Source organism: Beta vulgaris, chromosome 7 (assembly GCF_026745355.1).
Source record: "Beta vulgaris subsp. vulgaris cultivar EL10 chromosome 7, EL10.2, whole genome shotgun sequence".
NCBI classification, from domain to species: Eukaryota; Viridiplantae; Streptophyta; class Magnoliopsida; order Caryophyllales; family Amaranthaceae; genus Beta; species Beta vulgaris.
The window spans coordinates 59,030,457-59,045,512 of NC_079208.1; the positions used below are offsets into that span (position 1 = coordinate 59,030,457).

Here is a 15,056-nt window from a genome sequence, read left to right on the forward strand (position 1 = left end):
CCACATTAATTAATCCAAGCTTGTTTTGTAAGCCTCGGAGGAAATTCACACATATATACTTGGCCTCCAAGTCTTTTGCATATTTTTTAAGGCTTGGCCTCAAGGATTACAATGCCCTTAGGCTCCAAGGCTTGTGCTAATATGCTAGGCCTCCAAACTTGCTTGTACTATAAATTTCCCACTTAGTATAGACTTACATTTGTACCAAGTACACTAAGTGTACCAAATGTACCATACATACATATTAGCTCTTAGCTAGAGAGAATATACCTATACATCTCCTTCGGGAGATTACCAACTCTCTTGAAAATTAGATCCAATATTAGTTAGAGAGTCATACCATACTCTTGTAACCATTCGGGTTGTATTCTCATACCCTTTTTCATATATTGGATAATATTAGTGCTTGTCATCGTGGGTTAATTCACCTCTTTTGAGGGTTTTCCCATGTTAAATTGTGTGTTCATTTCTACTTTTCATGTCCATCTTTTACCTAATTTCTCATTATCACTATTTGCTTCCACTTGCGCTCTATCAAAAAATTTACATATATGACATATGAAACCCTAAAAATCGCAATAAACACTATAATTTATATATTTCAAAGAAAAGGAATATGTTCTATTATAATTTATATAATGGCCTGTTTGGATTCTGGAATTTCATTTGATATCCTGAAATTGGGCCAAATCACTTGTTTGGATCATCTAAGAATTTGGAATTGTATTTGGCCCAAATCCAAGACTCGTAAGAAGTAAGGCATAATTGGAGAATTTGAAATCCAACCAAAACATATGTCATTTCAAATCCAAAATAAGTGTCAGTTTATTTCTATCTCCCCTCTCATCACTCTCCCCCTTCTTCTCTCTCCCACCATTAACAATACCATTACAAACATGTTCAAATTATGCATTTGAAATTCCTAATTTTTCCCAAATAAATCATTTGGATTTGAATGTGGGGATTTACAATTCTAGAATTCAAATGAAATACATGTTCCCAAACACAACCTAAGTGTATTTGTAAGTACTCCCAATTAAAAGAAAAGGAAGATGCAGCAGAAGGAATACAGGCCATGCACGTGAATACAAACGGTATTGTCTAGGGATATTGAGTTGGGTATAGTGCATGAAGTAGAACCTTAGCTTGTTTACCCATTGTAAAAAAATATTATGAAGTATAAGTATGAAATGTGAAGTATCAAATAGTATCTTCAGTTATACACTACTGCATCTCAGACATTTCTGACAATAAAACCAAGGACAAGCTTTAATAACTGACAATTTTGCATCAGAGAATTAATTCTAACTGATTACATCATTAAATTCTATGTATAATTTTATTTGTAAAGTGTAACCAAAGAGGTCATATACTGCAGTATGTTAATTTAAGGCAAAGCTTAAGATCGTTGTGATTTAAGCAATACAACTCGTGACTGTAGTTGCCAGCCTTTGCTGCCTTGGACAAACAGGTTGTGATGTGCATATTCTTGGTATATCTCAAATGAATAAATTAAATCCTCTTGTTTCGAATATAATACTTCCTCTGTTTCAAAATATTTGACACGGTTTGAATTTTGCGCTATTCATATACTCTCTTTTGACCGTGTTTTGTGATTTTTCCGTAAGGAAAAATACATTCATGTGGAATCTTGTCAGATTCGTCTCAGTATGTATAATCAAGAAATCAACTTTTTTATAATTTTTAGGGAATTGGAGAGATGAATGGTTTATATGCATTGACAAGCGTGTTAAGTGAAGTGTGTCAAGTGTTTTGAAACAGAGAGAGTATGAGCTAATGACAGGCTAAAGTCGCATCACCTAGTCAAAAATAACCTAAGGTCCACTAACTAGTAGTCACGGAAGTCGGGATCGAATCCACAGGGAGAAGTTGTACTATTGTATCTGAACTTTAATATTAAGCTAAACAGGTAACAGAATTAAATAAGAAGATGTAAATATATCAGTAAAGTACTAGAATCATGGATCACTATGCATACAATTCGGGAAATCAAGGATAAACGATAACCACCTAGTAAGTCAATTGTCTAGGGCACATGTAATTTCTCTCGAACATTACCTCCCTCAAAGATCACCCAGCCGCTCTCGCATAGTCAAGGGTCACTTTGCCTAATAATTGAAAGCCTATACGGTATCTCTCCTCTCGAAGTAGATTCAGTATTGCAGAAGTAGAAATATAAATCAGGCCTAACTTATAATCCTAGCATGAAGAAACAATCAAAGGAAACAATTGAAATACCAGATAATCAAACTAATCTATCAATCCCTTATTTATACATAGATCTCCACAATTCTAGATATAGAACTACTCACTCATAATCATGAAATCAATAACAAGAATCATATAAAAACTCATACTTTGAAACATGGCAAATAACTAAGAAAACAATATATTAACAATGGAAGAAATAACAAAGAAGTAAAGAAGAAAGATTACCGAATTATATTGAACTATGAATAAGCAAAAGGTTTGATCTTGAATTGAAATCACAAAGCAATAATTAAGGTTCTTAAACACTCTAGAGAGAAAAACTAATAATAAGAACTCGATCCCCCGTTAATAATTCTCATTTTTCTATTTATACAAGCCCTAAAACAATAGAAGAAAATCTCGAAAAAAGGGCCCGCAATCATTAAAAATTCGCGTCCGCCAGCGCGCCGATCGGGCCAAAGTCGCCCGACTGGATCGGGCTCCAAAGAAGATGATAAGCCAAAACGCAAGACGCCCGATGCAATCGGGCTGACCCGCCCGATGACATCGGGCGGCTTATGAAATGGAGGCAGAGTGCTGGAATGGCGCCCGACGTCGGGCCAACTCGCCCGATCGGGCGAAAGCCGAATTACGACAGGGCATAAACGCCCGATCGGGCCCGCAGCAAATATAAGACTGGTTATTCTGCCCGATCGGGCTGGGCCGCCCGATCCATCGGGCCGATGGCTTATCTTCGTTTTCTTTTCTTTCTTTGCTCAAAGTCCCGGAAATCATCCTCGGGATCTAGAAACTCGGCATCTAACCTCTCTAATCCACTGTGCAATCATGTAAAGTAGGTGATAGCTTCCAAAACCTACAATTCAATACAAAATAGCAAACCACAACTAGATGGAGAGATTAGTACCAAATGGCTCCTAAGAGCACCATAATCACAACTTTTAGCACATAATTAGGGGAGAAAACTCTATATAAAACCATAATATCAAACTCCCCCAAGCTAAACCTTTGCTTGTCCCTAAGCAAAGCACAACATGAATATGAATAGAATTTGCTTCACCCCTAAAGTATGAAACTCAAACATTTTGACCTCAAAAACCTTCAAGCAAGCAAAGTTCAAGTTCAGTTGATCAGATCACTTTTGACTACCAATCACTTAAGCAGATTGTCCGAAATAGCAACCATACATAACTTGCACATCTTGAAAAGGAGCTCACCAGGATGTCACTCCTCTCAATTTTTGTGGCGAGCATAAAGTGTGCCCGAACGCTCACCAACCCAACCATAATATCCCTTCCCTCTCACACTCTCATGTGTTTAAAAGGTAAATATCGCTCATCCTACTCAAGTCGACTCGAATAACAAACTTAAACTTCGACTTTGGCACATTGACTCTGTATCATTCCAATAAACATTCAAACAAGTGCTCAAAAGGTCTTTCTGAGGGTTGTAATGGGGCTCGGGTAAAGGTATGGGAATTATTTGGGAATGTGGTGGAAAAGCCCAGAAAAGGGGAGCAATCAACACTAGTAGAACTAGGTGTGGTAAAAAGCTTCCATGTCTCAATCACATACCCAAAATAATGACCAACTTTAGATTTTTCGAACCAACCAACAATTGTTCTCTTGATAGTTTTCAGCAAAATGTATTGTTCTGGTTTTTACTCTTTTTTCATGATTGTGACTTCTTGATCTTTTCATGTGTTATTTCTTCTATTTTTTTTTTTTTTTTTTTTTTTTTTTTTCTTATTCACTTCACTCATGTCATCATAAACATATTATTTCCAATCAACCCGAAAATCAACCACACTAGTTCTATCCTAACAAATGCTCCCCCAAGCTAGGCTTGGGACAATAAACATTGAAAAGGCTCAAGGCGTGTAATGTGGCTTGATATAGATCCAAAAAAAACTCATTAGGCTCAGCGGGGCTAGGAGGGAAATGATTCTTTTGTAGAAAATTCTGAGGCCAAAAATCAAAACAATTGAACGCCTCTATCACAGCACAATGTTCAAAGTCATCAGAAATCAACGAGTACAATGCCAAAGTCAAGATAAGAATGATATGAGGAACTAACACACAAGGATAATTCGGACATAAATATGCATCCGAAGGCTCGAATGAATCCTTACAATGTAACCAGTCCAAGCATGCAGTTAAAGTAGGTGTTTTATCATCAAAATCTACTCAAGACCAAGGCAATCAAAGATCACATCACAACATCCCAATCACGAATGCCCGATTATCCAGTATAATGAGTTAAATCATTTTTAAAGGCAAAGTTTGGGGCACAGGGAAGCAATTAGACTATTCATGTTCAACTCGTATTTTTGGTTTTTTTTCAGCAATATTTCATTTTTTTGTTGTTTTGTTTTTATGAAAAGAAAAAGTTAACAATTAACTAGCTTAACTAACCTAAGAACACAACACTAACCTACCTAAAAAGCAATAATAGTGAGAGGGTACTTACAGAAATCCTCCCCCAAGCTGAACGAGGCAATGACCTCATTGCAACAAGAGGAAGGGAGACATGGATATCAGTCATCCATGTGCACGTCCTCACTAGCATCATCCCATCCACCTCATGCCGGGCTGACTGTAGCTCGGGTTCCACGTATACCACGAAGGATGTGCATCATGCTCAGCAATGCGATGCAAGCGGCAGTTCTCGTCATACATCGAGTACAAAGCCAGGTGTTGATCGTTGGCTAGTGTATCGACCCGCTGACTAAGATTCTGAGAAGACACCATTGGCATCAACCTGCTGGCTGATACCTTGGATAGCCGCTGTATTGGCTGTAATGCCAGTATCCATCGCGTGAAGCAGGGTCATCATTTCCTGAAAATCAAAGGAAGGAGGAGCAGTAGAATATGGGGGAGGGGGAGCATCAGAAGATGAGGGATATCCTCAACATGGGGCGACGATAATAGTACGCTCAGGGATCTCGGGGCGGGGTGGGAAAGTCAGAACCTGCAATGGGAAGGTGATAGTGAGGTTGGCCAGGTTTGATTTTGGCCAAAGGGCTGGGCAGGTCAATGGAACGCATTCCGTTAATTTGCCACTTGTATGTGTCCCCACCCCGTTCTAACCAATGCAGGCGAGTGAGATAGGCATAGTCCAAGAGGTAGGGCCTAAGGCTGGCTGATACGGGTCTCGTCAAAGTCTGGAATGGCCCTAGCAAAAAGAGTGACTAGCCCCCCGTTCACGATGGGCCGAGAGGAGAACGTCCCGTCGGCCGCCTCTTAGGGTATGTGGTGGCAATACGCTCCATTTGGAGCGCAACATGGTGAGGGATGTTGTAGTGGAAACGGCGGGGAGTGCCCCGATACATGTAGCTGCCTATGAGATAAAGCTCATCCCCGCAATGAGCTGCCCCTCAACCCTCCCAAACAAGGTCTTAGACATGAAACGAACCCAAATTTTGAAGATGGGTTGGTGTATATACCTAGCATGACAGTGTTGCAAGGTAAAATCTGTTTCATCCCCGTTATAGCATAGTAGACATCCCTGTGATGATAGTCAGGTGGATGCCCAATTCCCCCCGGTTGAGGACACGGAGTATGCGAGCAAACTCCGGCAGGGTGAGGGTGAAGTCCCTATTTAAAGCCTATAGGAAACATGTGAGATTGGTCCGGAACGAGGGTGAGTCACATTCAAGCTACTATAAAATTCATACACAAGCACGGGATAGGTATTGACATGAACAGTATAAAAGGGTTCCATACCAATGATTTTCATGAATTCCTTAAATTCATTATGAATGCCCAATTTATCCAAGAATTCAATATCAAGAAATGTGGTAGGACTTACCTCGCGCCCCTTGAGGCGCTGAAATCGTTCCCTCTGTTCTTCCGTGGAGAAGATGACTCCGGGAAAGTCTCATCTCTGGGAATTTCCGGTGGTGGTGGTGGTGGTTGGGACCCCGTGGTAGATCTTCGTCGCCTTGTGAACATTATGCTAAGATATGCAAAAATATCAACCCTTCAACTCACTCTTTAATGGGGATAAGATGGGGAAGACTTGAAGCACTCAAATCCTCACTTTAATGGTGGAAGAAAAAAATGGAGAAAAAGATGAAGGAGAGAGATAGAGTGGGAAAAAGAAAAAAAAGAAAGTAGGATGAGAGATGAGTAGAAAGTGATAGGAGAGAAAAATTGGTAAGAATTTGAAGATTTGAAGGAGGGTCTTCAATGGTGGAAAGGGGGTTTGGAGAAGAAGATGGGAGAATTTGGGGGTTAGGGTTTGGAAGAGAGAGAAAATGTGAGAGGAAGTGAGTGAAAAGAAGGGGAAAATCCCCTTTAAAATCGCCAGCCGGACCCCGAGCCCGATCGGGCGAGCTCGCCCACGCCATCGGGCGTCCTTTTTTTTTTCTTAAGAATGTGTTGGGCCCGATCCGGTGCTACGCCCGATCGGCGCTTTTTTTTGTCTTCTCAATTTCAGTTGCGCGCCGATCGGGTGTAGGCGCCCGATCGGGTCATTTTTGTCGTAACATTTTTTACGGTGTTTCGCCCGATCGGGCGGGATGGCCCGATAGGATCGGACGACGCACTTTTCCTTTGTTTTTCACTTGCTCGTTGCGCGCCCGATCGGGCAGACACGCCCGATGTCTTCGGGCGATACCCAGTGAGCTCTGTCTCGTATTTTTTTTTCTTTCTTTTGGTAGGCACTCCTGCACACATGTAACCTGAAGAGGGATATCAGTACCCTCTCACTCTCTCACCAAACTACAAAAATGAACAAAGTAAAAATAAAAAAAAATAATAAATAAAAAAACTAGAAAACTACGAAATCAAAAAGAAGGAAATCGGGTTGCCTCCCGATTAGCGCTGTTTATAAAGGTCCCGCACGACCATAATGCTTCATCCCTCAAACAGAAGGGGAGGGGGGTTGAAGGTATAGCTCCTCCACAGATCCAACAGGGATTCCGGTATAGTACAACTTCAGACGTTGTCCATTAACTTTGAATTTCTCGCCTGTTGCATTCATCACCTCAATAGAACCAAACTTGTTAGTGTTAGTGACAGAAAAAGGACCAGACCACCTAGATTTCAACTTACCAGGAAAGAGCTTGAGTCTAGAGTTGTATAGTAAAACCTTGTCACCAATATTGAACTCCCTACTCAGAATTTTCTTATCATGCCATCTCTTAGTGCGCTCTTTGTAGAGCCCGAACTATCATAAGCATTTAGTCTAAGTTCATCAAGCTCATTAATCTGCAGTAAACATTTCTCTCTCGGCAATTTAGCATCAAGGTTCAACTCTTTAACCGCCCAAAAAGCCTTATACTCTAATTCGACAGGTAGGTGGCATGCTTTTCCATAGACTAGGCGATAAGGGGTGGTACCAATAGGGGTCTTAAAAGCAGTTCTATAAGCCCATAAGGTGTCATCTAACTTATCACTCCAATCTTTTCTCGATTTAGCTACCACTTTCTCCAAAATAGATTTTATCTCCCGGTTAGACACTTCTACTTGCCCACTTGTCTGAGGGTGGTATGCTAGGCCAGTCCTATGGTAGACACCATACTTTTTGAGTAGGGCTTCAAAGGTTCTTTTGTGAAAGTGGGATCCCCCATCACTAATGACAACTCTTGGTACCCCAAACCGTGGAAAGATAATCTTTTTGAACATTTTCATGACAACCTTAGAGTCATTGGTCGGTGATGCAATAGCTTCTACCCACTTAGAGACATAGTCAACAGCAACAAGTATGAAATTGTTGCCTGAGGAAGAGGGAAAAGGACCCATAAAATCAATACCCCACACATCAAATAGTTCAACTTCTAGGATGGGTGTTTGGGGCATCTCATGTCTACGGGAAATATTTCCTGTTCGTTGGCATGCATCACAAGACTTAACAAACATACTAGCATCATGAAAAAGTGTTGGCCAATAAAAACCAGATTGAAGTACCTTTGCTACGTTTTGGAAGGCCCAGCATGGCCTCCACATGGAAGGGAGTGAGAGTGCTTCAGAATGTCATGCACCTCCCACTCTGGGATACATCGCCTGTATATAGTGTCAGCACAGAGCTTGTAAAGCAGAGGGTCATCCCAGAAGAATTGTTTGGCATCATGGAGAAATTTCTTCCTCTGTGGTAGCTCAGCTCTGGAGGGGTTTGTCCACTCACACAAAAGTTGGCGAAGTCCGCATACCACGGGGTAACAGAAGTGACTGCCAGGAGCTTATCATCAGGAAAGGAGTCGTCAATGGGGACCTTCTTCCATATCTGCATATTGCAATCGGGACAAATGGTCAGCTACTACATTTTCTGCACCCTTTTTATCTCTGATCTCCAAGTCAATTCTTGGAGCAGCAAAATCCACCGAATGAGTCGAGGCTTGGCCTCCTTTTTGGCGAGAAGGTACTTCAATGCAGCATGATCAGTGTAGACAATGACTTTAGACCCGAGCAGATAGGTCCTGAACTTGTCCAAGGCATAGACCACAGCTAGCAGCTCTTTCTCTGTAGTGGCATAATTGACTTGAGCTTCATCGAGTGTCTTGCTAGCATAGTAGATGGCATGGAGGATGTTGTCTTTTCTCTGACCAAGGACAGTCCCCACGCATAATCACTGGCATCACACATAATCTCAAAGGGAGGGTCCAATCTGGAGATCGGATGATAGGAGCAGTAATCAAAGCTTGCTTAATCCTGTTAAAAGACACTAGACACTCATCAGTAAACAGGAACGGGGCATCCTTGAGGAGCAACTGAGTAAGTGGTTTAGCAATTTTAGAGAAGTCCTTGATAAAGCGGCGATAAAATCCCGCATGACCAAGAAAACCTCTAACACCCTTAACATTCACAGGAGGGGGTAATTGCTCAATCACTTGAATTTTTGCTTTGTCCACCTGGATGCCTCGTTCAGAAATAATATGACCAAGTACCACTCCTTCAGTAACCATGAAGTGGCACTTCTCCCAGTTCAAGACAAGGTGGACATCCTCACATCTTTCAGTACTTTAGTCAAATTCAGCAAACATGCATCAAAATAATGCCATACACACTAAAGTCATCCATAAATACTTCCATGATGGACTCAATAAATTCAGAAAATATGGCCATCATACAACGTTGGAAAGTAGCAGGGGCATTACATAGGCCAAAGGGCATCCTTCTATAGCAAAGGTACCATAAGGACATGTAAAGGTGGTCTTCTCCTGGTCATCTGGGTGGATAGGGATTTGGAAAAACCAGAATAGCCATCTAGATAACAGAAATGAGAATGACAAGCTAGACGTTCCAACATCTGATCAATGAAGGGAAGGGGAAAATGTCTTTCTTGTGGCAACATTTAATTTCCTATAGTCAATGCACATACGCCACCCAGTAACTACTCTTGTAGCAATTAATTCATTTTTCTCATTTTTAACTACAGTAGTACCACCCTTTTTAGGAACCACTTGAACTGGACTCACCCACTTAGAATCAGAAATAGGATAGATAATCCCAGCATCAAGCAATTTCATAACCTCTTTTTGACAACTTCCTGCATATTCGGGTTCAAACGACGCTGACCTTGTATACTAGGACGATGATCATCCTCAAGATGGATTTTATGCATGCAAAAGTCAGGGCTTATGCCTTTCAAATCATCAATGTTATATCCAATTGCCTTTTTATGTTGTCGCAAAACAGAAAAAGTTGAGACATTTGACCATCATTTAATGCAGCACTAACAATCACAGGGCAATTTTCAGAATCATCCAGAAAAGCATACCGCAGAGAAGGGGGAAGGGGTTTCAGTTCAGGTTTCTTTACCTCTACCGGTGGAGTAGCACATACTAACCGTTCATCCTCATGAGTGGTAGTACCATCAAGCTCGACACAGGTAAAAGCTGCTTCCCAAGCATCCGCTTCAGTAGTCCGGATAATATCATCACCTGTGGAAGAGTAAAACAAAGCAAAGCCTCCAGTGGATCCCGCATAAGGGATTGAGGCATGTCATCATTAACCAGCACATCAATGACATCTATTCTGTAACAGGCTTCCTCTAGCATGGGACTTTTCAAAGCATTGGTCAAACTAAAAGTTACCTTATCATCCCCCACAGTCAAAGTTAATTTCCCATTTTTTACATCTATGACAGCTCCAGCAGTATGAAGGAATGGTCTCCCTAAAATGATTGGGATTTGAGTATCCTCTTCCATGTCAAGCACAACAAAATCCACAGGAATGTAAAATTTACCTACCACTCACAGGAACGTCCTCTAAGATACCTAGGGGGTATTTAACAGAACGGTCAGCCATTTGAAGAGTAATGTTGGTACATTTTAAATCTCCCATGTCAAGCTTTTTACAAACAGTCAAGGGCATGACACTAACACTAGCACCTAGATCACATAAGGCTTTGTCAATAAATATGGTGCCAATATTACAAGGGATGGAGAAACTCCCCGGATCTTTCAATTTAGGGGGGGATTGATTTTGAAAAGAGCACTACATTCTTCAGTAAAGGCAACAGTTTCTACTGCATTAAAGCTCTTTTCCTAGTCAAAATTTCCTTCAAAAATTTAGCATATGCAGGTACTTGAGTAATGAGTTCAGTAAATGGAACAGTTACCTGAAGATTTTTCACTACCTCCATAAACTTACCAAGTTGGTGATCCAGCTTATTCCTTGATAGACGAGTGGGAAAGGAACCTTGATCGCAGGAGTGGTGAGGGACTGTTTTCAGGTATTGTCTGCTTCTCTGCATTTGTGTTGGTGGTAGCCTCAGGAGCTGACGAAGTTTCAGTTATGTCTGCATTTTTTTCTGACTCAACCGGACCATCCTTAGGCATTGGGGGACCATCATAATGTGTACACTCCTAAGAGTGATGGCGTTGGCAGTGTCCCTTGGTTGCATCGATTGGAAGGTAAGGCCCCAGGTGGCCTACTAGCAGAAGAACTAGCCAACTGAGCTAGTTGAGTTTCCAACATCTTGTTATGCGTGCCCAAATTTTCCAGTTGAGCTTTTGTGTCAGCTTGAAAAGCATTGAACCCCTTCTGCATCTGGAACATCATATTCTTCAACTCTGTCATGGCTGGGTCAGCAGGAGGAGCAGGCTGTGGAGGGCTTGATTTCTCTGAAAACCAGGTGGAGCTTGTTGTGAAGGTTGGTATTGTTGACCCTGTTGTTGAGGTGGATATGGTTGTTGAGGTTGAGGGTTCAACACATTAGTACTCCTATATGAGAGGTTGGGATGTGTCTTAACCCAGGATTGTAGGTGTTAGAATAGGGGTTGAATTGGTTCCTAGGTTGTGATTGGAAAGCATTGACAGCCTCACAGTTATTTCCCAGCGCAGGACACTCTTGAGAGTTGTGCCCAGATATTCCACAAGCATCACATACATGCACATTATAGTTAGAAGCACTAGCCATCGCATTAACACTCATATGGGAGGAATCATTACCTAACTTCAGGGAGTCAATTTTCTGAGTTAGAGTAGCTAGTTGCCCAGACAGTAGAGAAATGGCTTCAACATCATGTTTACCACCTTTTTTCAAAGAGGAACGAATGGTAGAGGCTTGATTAGATGCTAGCTTCTCCAAAAGTTCATACCCTTCCTCAATTGCTTTATCCATGAAGAACCCACCAGATGCTCCATCAATTACCCGTCGTGTATCTGCATCAACTCTAGTGTAGAAAATCTGACACAAGTACCACTGGTCCAACCCATGATGAGGACATAGACGCTGCAGATCCTTGAACCGCTCCCAAGCTTCATATAGAGATTCACCAGGATCTTGGGTGAAAGTAACTATGGCATGTCTCATATCTGCAGTTTTCTGGTAAGGGTACCACTTGATGAGGAAAATCTTGGAAAGTTCTGGCCAGGTGGTGATGGTGGAAGGCAGCTTGTTATACAACAGAACAAAGCTTTATCGCGCAGAGAAAACCAAATAGAAGGAGCTTCATCTCATCAGGAGTAACACCAGCTTGCTTCTGAGTAGCACAACACTGTAAAAATCTCTGCAGATGCTGATTTGGGTCTTCAGATGGTAACCCAGCGAACTGATTGTTCTGAACCATATTCAAAACATGAGACTTGATCTCAAAATTTGTAGCAGCAATAGTGGGCATCCGTACCCCAGTAGGCACGTTATCAGGAGATGGTTGCGCATATCTCTAAGGTTCGAGTAACATTCTCACCCATGTTGACAGTAATAGGTGAGGTGGGGTTTTCTTGGTGTGGGGAAGTGGTGGAGATGGTGTCTTTTGGGAGGGTGTCCCTGCAGACAGCTTAGCTTGCTTAGTTTTCTTTCTGAGTCTACGAGCGGTCTTTTCAATCTCTGGATCGAACGGGATGAGATTTGGAGATTTCAATTTCCTGCTCATACACCAAAAACACTAAAACAAACGTGAGATGCTCCAAAGAACAGGTGTTCTTCAGAGTAGAGGTTAGTTTAATATATAATTCAGACAAAATAAAATAAACCGTCTCCCCGGCAACGGCGCCAAAATTTGACAGGCTAAAGTCGTCACCTAATCAAAAATAACCTAAGGTCCTAACTAGTAGTCAGGGAAGTCAGGATCGAATCCACAGGGAGAAGTTTACTATTGTATCTGAACTTTAATATTAACTAAAAACAGAGATTAATAGAATTAAATAAGAAGGTGTAAATATATCAGTAAAGTACTAGAATCATGGATCACTATGCATACAATTCGGGAAATCAAGGATAAACGATAACCACCTAGTAAGTCAATTGTCTAGGGCACATGTAATTTCTCTCGAACATTACCTCCCTCAAAGATCACCCAGCCGCTCTCGCATAGTCAAGGGTCACTTTGCCTAATAATTGAAAGCCTATACGGTATCTCTCCTCTCGAAGTAGATTCAGTATTGCAGAATAGAAATATAAATCAGGCCTAACTTATAATCCTAGCATGAAGAAACAATCAAAGGAAACAATTGAAATACCAGATAATCAAACTAATCTATCAATCCCTTATTGTATACATAGATCTCCACAATTCTAGATATAGAACTACTCACTCATAATCATGAAATCAATAACAAGAATCATATAAAAACTCATACTTGAAACATGGCAAATAACTAAGAAACATATATTAACAATGGAAGAAATAACAAAGAAGTAAAGAAGAAAGATTACCGAATTATATTGAACTATGAATAAGCAAAAGGTTTGATCTTGAATTGAAATCACAAAGCAATAATTAAGGTTCTTAAACACTCTAGAGAGAAAACTAATAATAAAACTAGATGGTTAATAATTCTGATTTTTCTATTTATACAAGCCCTAAAACAATAGAAGAAAATCTCGAAAAAGGGCCCGCAATCATTAAAAATCTCGCGTCACGCCAGCGCCCGATCGGGCCAAATCGCCCGACGGATCGGGCTCCAAAGAAGATGATAAGCAAAACCGAGACGCCCGATGCAATCGGGCTGACCCGCCCGATGACATCGGGCGGCCTTATGAAATGGAGGCAGAGTGCTGGAAGGCGCCCGACGTCGGGCCAACTCGCCCGATCGGGCGAAAGACCGAATTACGACAGGGCATAAACGCCCGATCGGGCCCGCAGCTGAAATATGAGACTGGTATTCGCCCGATCGGGCTGGGCCGCCCGATCCATCGGGCCGATGCTTATCTTCGTTTTCTTTTCTTTCTTTGCTCAAAGTCCCGGAAATCATCCTCGGGATCTAGAAACTCGGCATCTAACCTCTCTAATCCACTGTGCAATCATGTAAAGTAGGTGATAGCTTCCAAAACCTACAATTCAATACAAAATAGCAAACCACAACTAGATGGAGAGAATTAGTACCAAATGGCTCCTAAGAGCACCATAATCACAACTTTTAGCACATAATTAGGGGAGAAAACTCTATATAAAACCATAATATCAGCTAACGTTTTGGTTTCCAACTTCAAGATGTTCATTGTTACATTTTGTGCAAAGAAAATATTCCTTATTTATGGAGTAGTATTGTAGTTGATCAACATCTATGTTATGTGCCTATGTTAAAACTTTCATTTCTTAAGGTTGTTAGTGCATTAACAATACTCAAACACCCCTTGCTTGGGAATAAAGAGATGTTACTTAGGGCCTAGGGGAATCCATACATCAGAACTCTTTTTGATAAGGTTTAATCTCATAACCTCATAGTTATAACTTATAAGATATAAACTTTTACCATTAGAGCAAGCAATGCTTGATGTACATTAATATTTATGCGCTTAGCTAGATTGTAGTAGACATATCTTACAAAGATTTACGTGATTACTATATTTTGAGCTTAACTTGTTTGCATCTACCACTCTTTATAATTTCAATTTGTGAAAGTATTGGGTTAGACCGTCTGACCCAATAGTTTCCGTCGAACTGGCTGAGTCCAACTTAACGCGCGCGGGTTCTCGTCGTTGTTTCACATCACCTGAACAATAGGGAAAATCAAGACCCAGCTATGACGGAAAACACAGTAGAAGCCATAAAGCAAACCAGCAACAACACCCCGGAGTCGAACCCAGAAGGCACGGAAACAATAACAAGAAGTGCTATACTAAGAGAAGCCCTTGCTCGACGGATAAAATCATTGGTGAGGGAAGAAGAACCCACGAAAACTAATCGGAGGATTGCGAGAGCGAGCTCTGGTGGAGAAGCGGGGCGACAGATCAGAACTGTGGAGTAGCGATTATTTGGATGGAAATGGAGAAAAGTAGCATTGACAGGAGGAAGCAGAGGAGACAGAAACAACCGAAGACTGAGGGGAGGAAGGGTTTTGGAGTGAAAGGAGAGAGGAGAAAAACTTTGTTAACTATAAAAATGGCGGACGATTGTATAGATTGCCATATTAAGAAAGATAAGAAGCGGTTTT

At 41.2% G+C, this 15,056-nt stretch overlaps 1 non-coding gene across 1 annotated transcript; it reads left to right on the forward strand.

Annotated features, from left to right (window-relative positions):
• Positions 1-11,887: 11,887 nt before the first annotated feature.
• LOC125492192 (small nucleolar RNA R71) lies at positions 11,888-11,994 on the forward strand. Its single transcript, XR_007268636.1, has one exon. It is a non-coding gene; the product is annotated as a small nucleolar RNA R71 (small nucleolar RNA).
• Positions 11,995-15,056: the final 3,062 nt, after the last annotated feature.